We start from the raw sequence: 13,149 nt of genomic DNA, 5'->3' as shown, positions 1-13,149 counted from the left end.
CAAAGGTGTGGAAATCGGAAACAAGCTATACAAGGTAAACATAGCATGCCAACATACAGTATTTGAGAAATTGCAGCATGAACAAGTATAGAACAGTGATATCTACACATGGAGCATTATTGACAATTTCTATTAATAATATAGCATGCATCAAGGAACATGATTTAGCACTGAATCAACATTTGTAACAAGGTATGCATCACAGAACATAAAGTACAAGTGTGTCAATATGAAAGACTGTAACTAGCATACATCAGTGTAAGTAGTCAAAGCATGAGTGACTATTATGCATCACAGAACATAAAGTACAAGTGAACAATTTTATGCATTGTGTCATAGGCGAAAGAACTGTCCTATGATGATTCGAACATTGTATGCTCTGACGCTATGATGGGACAGTTAGAAGCATTTGGCATGTAAGGCTTAACTCACAAGCAGTGCCAAGGTTCACAACCCGCACCCGACATCCATAAGCGAACTCTTCTCGCTAACAACTTACCATGGAGTCCAAGGTTGCGCAGGTCATGCACCACTGCAATATCCATAGGCTAAATCGCATAAGTCTTGTACGACTGCAATATCCATAGTGCACCCCAAGGCATAGCAAGCACAATGTTGCCCACTCTCTCCGTAGGTGACAAACACACAAGATTCACTAACATGAGTTAGCGATCATACACCCTACGTGTGTCATCCACATACTAAAATGCGCACCAACTATGCTAAGTCGCACCATGATACATGATATCGGTCCACACACATACCTCGCGTAAGTCAAAACACTTAGTGCACTCGTTGGAATATTTGGTCCCACTCCAAACACATCTGCAGTCCTTATTGGTTGCAGCTTGGAGGTTCGCTAACAAGGCTAAAAGCACGGCAATAAGAATGAGAATATTACGCATAAAGTTTGCTTTTGGACAGTACGCACTTTTCGTTGTGTTACAACAAGTCAAAACTATAACCTTATTGGGGTATTGGACCCCGCGCTATGAACACACACTTGCAGCCCCGTGGGCTGCAGTCCAAAGTACTGCGGCTAGGCTGCAACAACCCCATGTAGCACCAGTTGCTGGGCACAAGGGCGGAAAACCCCTTAACCGAACCTGGTTCGGTTAGGGACGTTAAACAGGTCAAAAAAAAGGGGTGACCGAACCCCATGAACTCACATTGGGTTCAACACCCAAATCAGACCAGGTCTGAACCGATTGACCCAGACCGGAAGGGAGGACTCACCCACTTGTGCTAATCTGGGCCGATTGGTCCAGATCCAGTTGGCTAAAACCAGCACCGAAAAAGGGTGGGGTGCAGGCCTGCTGCCTGCACCCAGCTACAGCCGTAAGGCTGAAGCCAAGGCGGGAGCAACAACTCAAAGCCAAAAAGGGCTTTAGGCCCAACCTAGCTGGGCCGGGCTCGGCCAGGGCCTATGACAGGTCTGAACCGAGTTCGGTTCAGACTATGTCAGGCCAACAGTAATCCCAGTCCACTTGCTGGGATGCTGGGCAAAAGGGGTTGCTCAAGGCGGGACGAAAACGAGAAGAGAGAGGTGTCCCGGGCTGACCTAGCTGCGGTCGGCCTGAGCTACATTTGCTGGAACGCCCAACAACAAAGGCGACCTGGCGTTTATGGGCTATCAATCAAAACAAAAAGGGGGAAATGCTAAGAAAGGAAATGATCTTTTCCCATGGCTCGGACAGCTTGAGCTTAAGCCAGCACCTCCAAAGGAGGTCAACCCGAACGGGTATGTAGCTAGGCTTATGCCAAGGTGTGCCTCCTTGCCAACTGAACCGGACTTTAGGAAGGTCTTGCAGTTACAAGGCAAATCATGCAAAAGAATACTTGAAGCTTTTGAGGGACCAAAAAGGCTTAAACGTTATCTTGCAAATCACACTTTTACAAATACTAAAACGAGATTTGAAAAGGGTATCAATGGGTTTGCAAACACGAAGAACCGTAAGGGCTTAAGCTATAATGCTTACATTGCGTAAGGGAAAGGCTTAGAAACGTGCTTAACCGAACATTCATAATGCGTGCAATCTTACCCATCAAAAATCTACACATCCGAAGGAAAACATGTATTGGCAACTCCCGAAAATGCATGAAACAAGATGCATTTACTTATCTGAAATCCACACTAAGCATAGGGAAAGGAGGTGTCTCACCTTCGAGGCTTTAAAATGGAAGAAATGAAGAAAGTGGAGGCAATGGTGTCCACGGCTGGAGTTGTACCAAACCCACTCTCACACACACACGTTGGAGAAGAAGAAAGGGAGAAGAGCAAGGGAGGAGAGAGAGACTCTCCCAAGAAAAATCGCCCAAGAGAGGGTTCTCTTCTCTCTCTTCAAGGGTTAAGTAGGTAGGGTTAGGAGGGATGGACGGCTGAGATTAAAATTCATAAGATGGAGGGCTGGAGTGCCCCACACCTCACTTATAGGTATCCGTGCCCAATGCATGTTGAGCTTTTAAAACATTTCAGAAATCTTTCAAAAATGCCATTGCAAAGTACCTTTAATGTTTGAAAGTTTTACGAAAGAGCCACCCAAGCTCACCCAATCAGATTTTAGCATTTGAATTGTTTTGAAACAATTACAAAAATGCCATGGGGCACCAACCCCATGGTCCCCTTATTGAAAAATGCTTTTCATGATGAGCTTCAAGGCTCATCATGAGTTTCAAAAGAAGAAAAGGGTCAATCGTGACCTATTTTTCAAAAGCCACGCAAAATCTTACAAGTATGCCATCCAGTTGGTCAAACCTAGACCAGCTGGTCAACCAAGTCTAAACTCGTCCTCTTAGATGGGCGCATTAAGGATTTGGGTCCTCTAGGTGACCCGGATCCAAGATCCAAAATCGCCAATTAATACGTTTCAACACAATACTTATTTAATGCCTTAAAATATCAAATAAATTTCGATAATTCATTTAATGTTGTACCAAACCTTAATTAATACGAAATGCACGAAGCCTTATGATGATGCATAAATTATATGTTTTATTAATACAATTTCACTACATAAATGCATCATCTATAGGTTAAGAGCATACACTTAGGTGCATAATGGTATTATAGAGCTCTGGTTCGAATTTCATCGAATTCGGAGTTAAAACGAAGGAATTAATGCATTTACAGTGTAACGGGTCAAATCTTAGAGCCGATTTAGAAGATTTGGATCCAGACGCCCATTTGGACATTGGATCTGGACCAAATTACATGGATTTAACCCAGCTCCAGCCTACTTAAGTTTTGTAAAAACATTTTCTAAAAACCCCCTGTAGAAAGAGGCGCCCAACAAATCTTTTCTTTTTAACAGCTTTTATGAAAATAACTCAAAAGAGCCAAAATCGTCAAAAGAGGGGGGCGCCCATTCCAGCCCTGTCTTTGCTTTGATTTTCGTGCCCTAGGGGCACAATTCTAGCTCAACTCCCCTTCCACCCAGCCGCCCCTCTCATCCACCTTCTTCCTCATCCATGGTTGGCTATGGAAGCCATGCCGAATCAATGGAGATGCCATCTTCTTCTCCCCTTCTTCTCTTTTCAGATCTTGTCTTGCTTATCACCCTGCTGAAACTAACTTTTGTTTTGTTTATTTGCAGCTGCAGCTGGAGTGTATCCATCATGGTGGAGGTCCCGCTCCTCCATGGTCGGCCGACCCTGAACCCCGGAGCATTGCCACTTGCGAATCCCTGCAAAGAAGACAACAAAAGGATTAGACAGCATCACCGAGGTTCCTCGTGGCATGGAGTCAAGCAAAGTCCGCTCTTCTTTTTCCCCCTCAATCCTCGGATCGCCCTCGAGGTAGGTCTTCTTCTATCTTCTCTTCTAGCTAAAACCTATCATGTGCGTGTGTAATGTGCTATGTTTTTCTGTATTTTCGTCAGCCTTGGTATAGCTTTTGTTCGTGCAAAGGCCAGCACGTAGGATGTCTAGGTGTTTGAGTCATTTACTTGTATGTTTTTCAATCCAACGTTGGGAGTTTTTAGGTCTTTTTGGGTGTGTGCGTGTGTTCAAAAATATTTCTGTGGTGCATCTGTGTTTTTCAGTTGTTCTAAGTCTAATAGATGTTGTCTTAATCGATTTTAGTATTTTAGGAAAAGTGTTTAGATCATTTGTTGTTTTATGTGTTTTTAGATTTTGTGAAATTGTCTAGTCGAGTATTGTTTTTTCGGTTTTTAGGTAGAATGTCCAGCCGGCTGTAGTGTTTAGGTTGAATGTAGTTTGATTAATTAGTTTAACGTGTTTTCATTGTTGTTTAGATTTAGTCTTCATCATGTATCCATTTTCTTTTGCTTCTTAATTTCTGTTTTGTTCGTAGTTTAGTCGATTGTAGGGTTTTGTTAGAATTCGATTTCTGTGTTTTCTATTTCATGTTCAGCATATTGTTAGATTAGTTTAGATTCATTAATTTTTGTTTAGATGTCAATAGATTTAATCTGGTCGTAATGTTAGTTGTTGGTGTATTTTCATTTTAGATTTAGGAAGTCGATTGCATTATGTTCTTGATTTAGCATTTTTATGTTTTGAATTAGGTTCCAGCATGTTAATTAGATAAGTCTTAGTGTTTTACAATTTTAAAAAGTTCATGTTTAATCGTGTGTTAATGTAATAGCATGTAGTTTTTTATTAGAGTATGTTATTAGTTTAGATATTTAGTTTGTAATTTGATGTAGATTTCATGTAATGTCTTGTGCAATTCGTTTTTAGTTTAAATTTCTGTAGGTAGCAGCTTGTTAGATTCATTGTTGATATGTTTTGATAGTTAGGTTAGTCATAGGTTAATTAGAATTTATTTTTTGTATTTTTCATGAGTTTCCATTTTCGTTTCTGTCTTAGGTGTAAATGTAGTCATCTTCTCCATAGGTAGGGCGGCCATTAGAGGGCCAGCTAGGTTGCATGTTTCAGTTATTAGGTCATTAGGTTTTAGGAAATTAGAATTAAAATGTCTAGGTGCAATGTATTTCGTTTTAGGTAATTTAGCATTAATTGAGTAAGTTCGAATTGTGTGTAGGAATTAAATTAGATAGAATTGCTAATATCGTTTTTAGAGTAGCATTAACTTAGCATTGTGATTTGCGTGTAGTAATTAATATAGTTAGATTTCTTTCAATTCGTGAAGTAGGTATTTCATATTTGATTTTAGCTTTAAGTCATAGGTTAGAGTAATTACAATTCTCGATTTTCATTTTAGTTAATTTAGCATTAGTTTAGTATTTTGATTTTTGTGTAGTGTTTAATTCAATAGACTTTCCAAATTCATGATTTCTTATGCATACCCTTTGTTTGATTTGTATATATGTTAGGTTAGTTAGATTAATTGTAGTTTAGCATAGTAAAATAATTAGATGAAGTTGAAATTTAAAAGGGCAATTGAGTCATTGTTTTGAAATTCGTTTTTGGTATGAATACACCTCCTCCCAATTCGTGGATAGCACTTAAGGAGGTTATCTTTTCCAACCCAACCATAAATGAGTTACATTTTCAAAGTTGGAAACCCTTTGGAATTCCAAAGGGCCTTTTAAAGAAGGTTACACGAATTTTAGAAACCCTTTGGAATTCCAAAGGTCATGCTAAATATGGCTACACGTTTTAGAAAAAGATTGGAAATTTGAAATGTGCATTCAAAGCTAATCCAAAAACGTGTTTTGTGTTTTGGGAAAGGGTTGAAATGCTTTATTTTCATTTTAGGCCTTTAATGCTTTCAAGGAAGGGAACCCAAAGAAATTTGTGTGATGCTTTGGGAAACGTTTTCAAAAGAGTTTATTGCTTTTAAAGAAAAAGATTGAAAACGTATGAGTCAAATGGGTTGGACGGTTTTTGAAATCAAACACTTTCCCTAAGTGCAATTAAGGCAATAATGAGAGGAGTTGGCTTCTACCAAATTCGTGGATTTCTATTATTAGCCCTATTTATTCTTTCCTAGTTTAACGTAGCATAGGATTAATGTTAATTAATTTAGTAAGTTAGTAATAGTATATATTTTAGAAATTCGTGTATTCTAATTAGGTTAGTGTTTATTGAATTAAATTAGGTTTGTAAAAACCGTGTATACTTATTTAGGTAGGTGCTAATTCTAGTGTATATTGAAGATAAGTTTTAATTTAGATTGACTTTAGTGTTTTAGGAAATATCAATTAGTTATTAGCCTAATTAAATCAATCTAGGTTGGCGTGGACCCTATTCAAATCCTATTCTAAAACTGCCACCTAGACTAACCCTAGTTAAGTAATCCTAACCGACCGTAGTTAAAGCCAATTAACCCTAGTTAATCTCTTATTAACCCTAGTTAGTGTTTAGACATAGTTAGTCTAACTATAGTTAGTTATTAACCTATAGTCGACCCTAGCTAGTTAACCTAACCCTAGTCATACCTCTAGTCAACCATAGCTAACCCTAGTTGACCTAATTTAGGAACTAACCGTAGTTAGTGTATAACCCTAGTTAATGTTAATTAGCCTAACCTTAGGTTTCTAATTGTAGTTTGTTGTTTACCCTTAGTTAACCTCGTTTGACCTTAGTTAACCCTACCTAATCCCAATCGCCCCCTAGTTAAATCCATACCCGAACCGTACCTTAACTACCTTTAGTTCATATTTAACCCTAGTTAGTGTCTGACTTAAATAGGTACTAACCCTAGTTAGTAATTAGTGCTAGTTAGAATAACTCTAGTTAAATACCTAACCTTAGTTAGTTACTAGACTTAAGTAGTTAGTCTAACCATAGTTAAACCGTAGTTAATTACTAACCCTAGCCATAGTTAAACCCCTAACCTTAGTTAGTAAAATAACCCTAGATAGTTAGTTAACATAGTTAGTGTTTAATTTAGTTAGTAAGTAATCTTAGCTAGTTAGACTAACCGTAAGTTAGTAGTTGTTTTAGTAAGTTAGAATTAATATTAGAATAGATAGTTAATTTAGTTAGTGATATTAGATATTATACATTATGGTTAATTAGAGTTTATATTTATTTAGATATCTTATTTAGAGTATTAGTGAGTTTAGGTTAGTTATTTCTTAGATTTTATAACTCAGTTTAATTGTTATTGTTTGCTGTAGTTTAACAGTAGGTTAGGTTTAGTTCAGACTGTTTTTCCATGTCCTTTAAGGTTTTAATGCATTAGTGGATTCAAAGGGATGAATAGTGCACTGAACCAAAACCCTAATTTTTACCTGATCGTGCACTCATCATCGTATGTGGATTTTTCTCGAATTTCCTGAAAATTATTTTTCTATTCACTTTATCTGCATGTTAACTGTCTTCAGACCAAATTTCAGCTCGATCCGAGTTGATTTGGTCTGTGTTTTAAGCGTATTATGAAAACAGCTTTTTCGGATTTTGAAATTTCGGGTCCAGCGATTTCCCAAATTATCCCGATTTTGAAACGCTTAGTTCTGGAGATCCAGAATGTATTTTTCACTTCTGTAAAATGTGTAAGTTTCTTGGATCTGTCTTTTACAGAATAGAAGTGATTTGATGAATTTTGGAATTCGTTTGACCCCTCAAACAGTCGTTTTGCGAAAAGCTATCAGAATCCATCTTTGCCTTCTTTAGGGACAAAACAGTCTTTTAACTATTTGTCTGATTTCGTGTAGTTTTACTGTTTTCTAACATTGTAGTTAGTATATTAACAATATCTAGAGTAATTAGAGTTGCTTAGCTTAGTTAGTTCACTTAGTTAGTATAACTGTAGTTTTATATGCTTAATTTAACTGTAGTTTAATTTAGAAATAGTTGTAGATGTAATTTAGATTAATTATTGATTTAGTTACTGACTTTGTGTTTTTATTATGTAGGTTGTTAAGTTAGAACAGGTTCACAGATGCAATTCAATTGTGATGTGCGACTGCACTTGATGTGAAAAGACAATTTTGCCCCTGGAGACCTGCTGAAGACTTAGCCGCCTATTGTAGTTTATTTTCATAGTTAGAATGTTATTTAATGTAACTTGTAAACATTGACATAGATTGTAAAATTTATTTTTATTAATAAAGTGTTATTTTAGAATTATTTCAGAAATATCCCGTTCCCTGTGGATTTGACCCGTACTCGCCACTTCAGTGGAAAATCGGTTTTTATATCTTTGGTTGACGATTTTCCCTTGATTTTAGTGCAAAAATATGTTTTAAAAATGTCACTTCCAAAAGTGCAACCAAATTTTGGCGCCGTTGCCGGGGAACGGCGTATATTCTGATTATTTCTGAGATATCATTTTATTAATATATGTGTTTAGTTTAGTTTTGTTTAGTTGTTTTAATTGTTTTAGTTTGAAGAATTAACATAGTTAGAAAAATATAGGATGCATATATTGTTTTTCTGATGATTCACTGAATTCCATGCTTTAATGATTTATTAAACAGGTGAGTCTTAGATAAAATAGTTGTGAATTCCTGTATTTACTGATATTGTGTTTTAGATTAGATTGTCTTTTATTTCATAAATTAATAAGCTTAGTTTAACATTGTTAACATAGTTTAATTAGATAGCTTTAACATAGTTTAAAATAGTTTAGTTGTTTAACTCTCTGATTTAGAGTAGATGTTTTTATTTCATAGATTAATTAGATTATTTTAGCATAGTCTAACATAGAGAAATTGCTAACTTGCTGATTTAGATTTGATTGATTATCATAGTTTAATTCTAACATAGGTTAGTTGCTACTTTGTTCATTGTTTTACTGATTTAGATGTAGATTATTCTAACATAGTTAGTGGTTTTATATCTTAATGTTGTATATTATTTAGATGTATCATATGTACATTATAATAAAGTAGTATTTGTTTATGTGTTTTGTTTTGTTCTGAATTTTGTTTTAATTTCACTTGAATTTCATGGTTGACATGTATGAACATCCGATCCATCAATGTATGAGTTCAAGTAATCGGATATGAAGAAGCCTTCAAGAGTAGAACATTGACCAAATGAGCAGAAAACTATGCATTTGTACATGCATAGTGGTAGTGCAGAGTCCAGTCAATCGACAACTCCAGAGGGTCGAGTATGCCAGGTTGTATCAATCCTTTCTCCTTATTCATTTTATTGTTCTATAGTGTGCATCTGCATTACATGTTTACATTATTCTGTATGCCACTAGGGACAGTGTCATTCAAGCATGGGGGGATGGTTTAGATGCACAAATTTTTTTTTTCTTTATGTCTGATAGCTTAAAACTCATAAAAAGTAGGTGTTTAAGAATTATTTGTAGCATTTATGATTGTATTTCTGCATGATCTGACAATTTAGAAATGTATAAGCCCCATGTGAAATTTTTTTTCTGATCTTATTTAAATAGAGTAGTTGTTTATGAAATAGTTTAAAGAAAAGATAGTATTTACATGTTATAAAGTTTTGAATCACTGTAGTATAAGTATGCACAGTGTGTTTTATGAGAAAAGTGAGCAATTGAATTATGTTTTTGAAAAATGAGCTTAATAGAATAGAGCTACGTTTAGTTGTTGATTTCTTCGTGAATCCAAGTAGTAGAACTCAGACACGAGATGAAATGTTTGAGTCTCTTACGAAATGGATAACGAAGGAGATCATTCTCTTATCTAGTCGATATCTGTGGCCTTTCTAGTTCGAGTAAGTAGAGTCTGAAGGGTGTTTTACACCTGGTGCCCTAAAGCCAATTGGTTTGGGAGCCACCAATTCGAAAACTTGTTACATGGATGTTATCGTCGCGAAATTTTTTTCCCGTCTTCCCTTCCTTGCGGAAGAGAGAGAGGGAACGCTTTCGCGCTTCAAACTTGACCGGATTTTGGAAAAATTGTTTTGAAATACTCGCCTCCGTTTTGAAAATTGCGGGAAACTACATGGGATGGGGCTCGACCTGTCGGTACGAGGTTCGACCGTTCCTGCCGCCTTTAACAGGGGTAATCGAACCAAGGACCAAAACTATGCTTGACTTAGTTAAATTATCGAAGTTATGTTCTATCCTAAATGCACAGAGAATTCAGGCATGTGCTATGAGGTTTTGGGAAAATGCAGCTTGGGAAAACATGATGTATGCTTGGAAAATATTTGGAGTTGAAAAGATTCTCTCAGGAAAAAGATGAAAGTCAATTTCTCAGGAAACTCAGATGAAAAGGGTTTGAAGTCTCGAGAAAACTTATGAAATTTTGGGAAAATCATGAATAGATGAAAATCCTGGGAAAATAGAAGTGATTCTTGAGAAAAAGGTGAACATTTGAAAAGGGAAACACTTCTCAGGAAAACTCGGACTTTGAAAATTTTCTTAGGAAAATGGTGGAAAATTTATAGGAAAACTCATTGTTGAAGGAAATTCAAAACTTGGGAAATTGAGATCCTGGGAATTTTACCCTTGAAATACTTGGAAATCGATTTTGATCTTTGAGAAAGATTGAAAAACTCTTTTGAATCTCTTAAGAAAATATCATTTTCCAGGGAAAAACGAAGGAAACTTGGATTTTGGAAATCCAACTTCAGAAATTTTAGAAGTCTCTTGAGAAACTGGTTTCCATGGAAAACTATGAAAACTTGACTTGGGAAAACTGATTTTGGAAAATACTCAGAGTTTCTTGAGAAATCGATTTCTTGAGAACGAAGTTTTCTTAAGAAAATCATGGGAAAACCAATAATTTCATGATGCAAATGATATGAATGTATGAATGCACTTTGAAAGATTTTCTAAGAAATTTGTTGGAAAATGTGCATTAAGTCCAAATAAATCCTTCACATATTCTGACTGTGGCCATGAATATGTTCAGAGTTTAATTGATTTAATGCACAATACTTTGAAAATATTGGAAATATGATGTGCATTTTAAGATAGCCTAAGAGTGTAGGCTCAATGTGACTAGTAGAAAGATGATGGATTTGGGTCTCGTCCATATTCCGACTAGGGCCGTAAATATGGATTCCACCGAGTTCATCAACTCCCTAAGAGTTGGTGCACATGCCATTCGTGAACATCCATAGTGCTTTTGAAATAAGATGTATGCATCACATAAGCAGGATATTTGCATAAATTCAAACTATATGATATGCATCCTAGTCTAAGCAGGAAATTAACTCTCTTATTCCAAAATTTACATTATTACATCACTAAATAAAGGAAGTAAAAGAAATTTGCAGACTTCAGCTCCTTCTTTTGAATGTCCCTGCCAAACTTGAAATAAGGTTAGCTCGAATATGTGGGTTTTTCCAAGATTTCCAATAATATTATAAAATTATTGGATTTAATTGGATATAAACCCTATTCTCATGCTTCCTTGATATTTTGAAATGATGAAAATGCAATAAATTCAGTAGAAAACAGTTTGAAATTCGGAATTGTGGTCAAAATGACCAAAATACCCCTAATTATAAAGTTATACCTTTAAAATCATGTTTTTTTAAGGAAAACTTGGTAAAATTGAGATTTCGAAATTCAAATTGACTCAAATGATGATGAGATGCAGTAAGGGACATGATAACATGCTGCTAAACACATTAGGACTGTAAAATCAGAATTTGGCATTTTGCAATTTATCCAAAATAACGAATTTCGCTTGTTTTTCGCATGAATCTGGGTCCTGCGGGACCCTGTTTTGGTATTATGGATGATCCGAACCTCAAATGGATTCCAAATTACACCAAATTCGGTATGAAACGTCTACTTACTCTGATAAACAGCCTAGAATGCTAAAATTCCCGAAATGATATGATTTAAATGCTAAAATTTAAAGAAAGTCCTAAAATGGTGGATTTTGCCTATGGATCCGAACCAAATGCAATGCCTAATATGATAATGCAAGATTTATACCAAGGAAACTTCTGATATTTTGCAGACTGCTAAAAGACCCGAAATGGAACATTTTTGGTTTTTACAGCCTTGGGATTTGAGCCATGGTGAGTTCGATAATAGAGATTTAGTTCTGACAGAGGTAAAAATCACCCTAATAGGATGTAAAATGCCAACAAAATATAAAACAGCCATGGAAATTTATGAAATTAATCAGAGATATGCACGACACCTACCTAAACAACTTTCATGTTCATGACTTCGGCATTTGATCAACAGAAACATGGATAAAAATATAACTATTCCTGCCTAAACTAACAGAACAGACAAATATAGAAAAACAGGGGACTGACAAACAAAATTCGAAGCAAGTATCACAATTGTTCTAAAAATCACAGGCTTTCATATGCAAACAGAGGACACTTCGGACATAACTTTCACTTTTTACAGTTTTGGATTTGGAGCAACACACAAAGAGAAACCATAGCCCTAAGTCGATCCAAAGTCTCAGAGGTGCAAATCAGGCTCTGACACGTGTCCCGAACTCTCGGATTTTTGTTAAACATAAAAAAAATTCATAAAAATCTGATAAAATCAGGTTAAACAATAGACATTCTCACAAGTTTAGAACATCTTTCGGATCGAAAATCGGATTTCCCATGAGGGAGATCTCGATTTTACAAGGCGGAAAATAAATTTTAAAACGCATCCCGGGTAACAAAACCCGACTTGTCATTTTGAATGTTTACCACAGTAAACAAATTCAAATGCCTCCGAATTTTTTGCACAATTTTAGGGACACCTAAGGGCGCATTCCAGGATTTTTTGGGGATTTTTAATAAAAAATAAATGCATGAAATTATGTGTGGTCTGACTGACAAAAACAGAGAACTACTGAAAATGAGCAGAATTGAAATAAATCCTAAATTAATCCTAATTAATTCATGAAATGTGCTAAATAAACGAAATAAAATGCAAATTAAATCTAGCTAAATGCATGAATGATAAAAATCATCAAGTAAGCATAATTGAATATTTTTATGTATGTCGTTTTATGAGAATAGCTCAATCCATCTCTCGGATGAGCTCTTTCTTCAAACGACTCCCGAATCGAATTATGAAATCAAATCAAGAGGAAAAGAGGTGCACCTTGCTTCATTAGGCAGCGTAGGAGCTTGCGAAAGGGGCGGCTATCACGAGCTTCATTCGTCCTTCGCTCCGGGCTTCGGATGGTTCACCAAAATCGACCCACTACCTTCTTCACTGAGCCAAAGGGGGCGTGAATTCCAAAGTGCAAAAATCGGATTTTCAGGAAGGCTAGGTTGAATTTCCAAGTTCACAAGAGTTCTCAAAAGATAGTCACTCTAGGCTGGGCATGGAGCCTTGTTTTTATAGATTTTTCTGAAAAATTTGAA

The sequence above is a fragment of the Nuphar pumila genome, chromosome 1 (assembly GCF_984573655.1).
Source record: "Nuphar pumila chromosome 1, dmNupPumi1.hap1.1, whole genome shotgun sequence".
NCBI lineage: Eukaryota > Viridiplantae > Streptophyta > Magnoliopsida > Nymphaeales > Nymphaeaceae > Nuphar > Nuphar pumila.
This window is presented reverse-complemented; position numbering follows the sequence as displayed.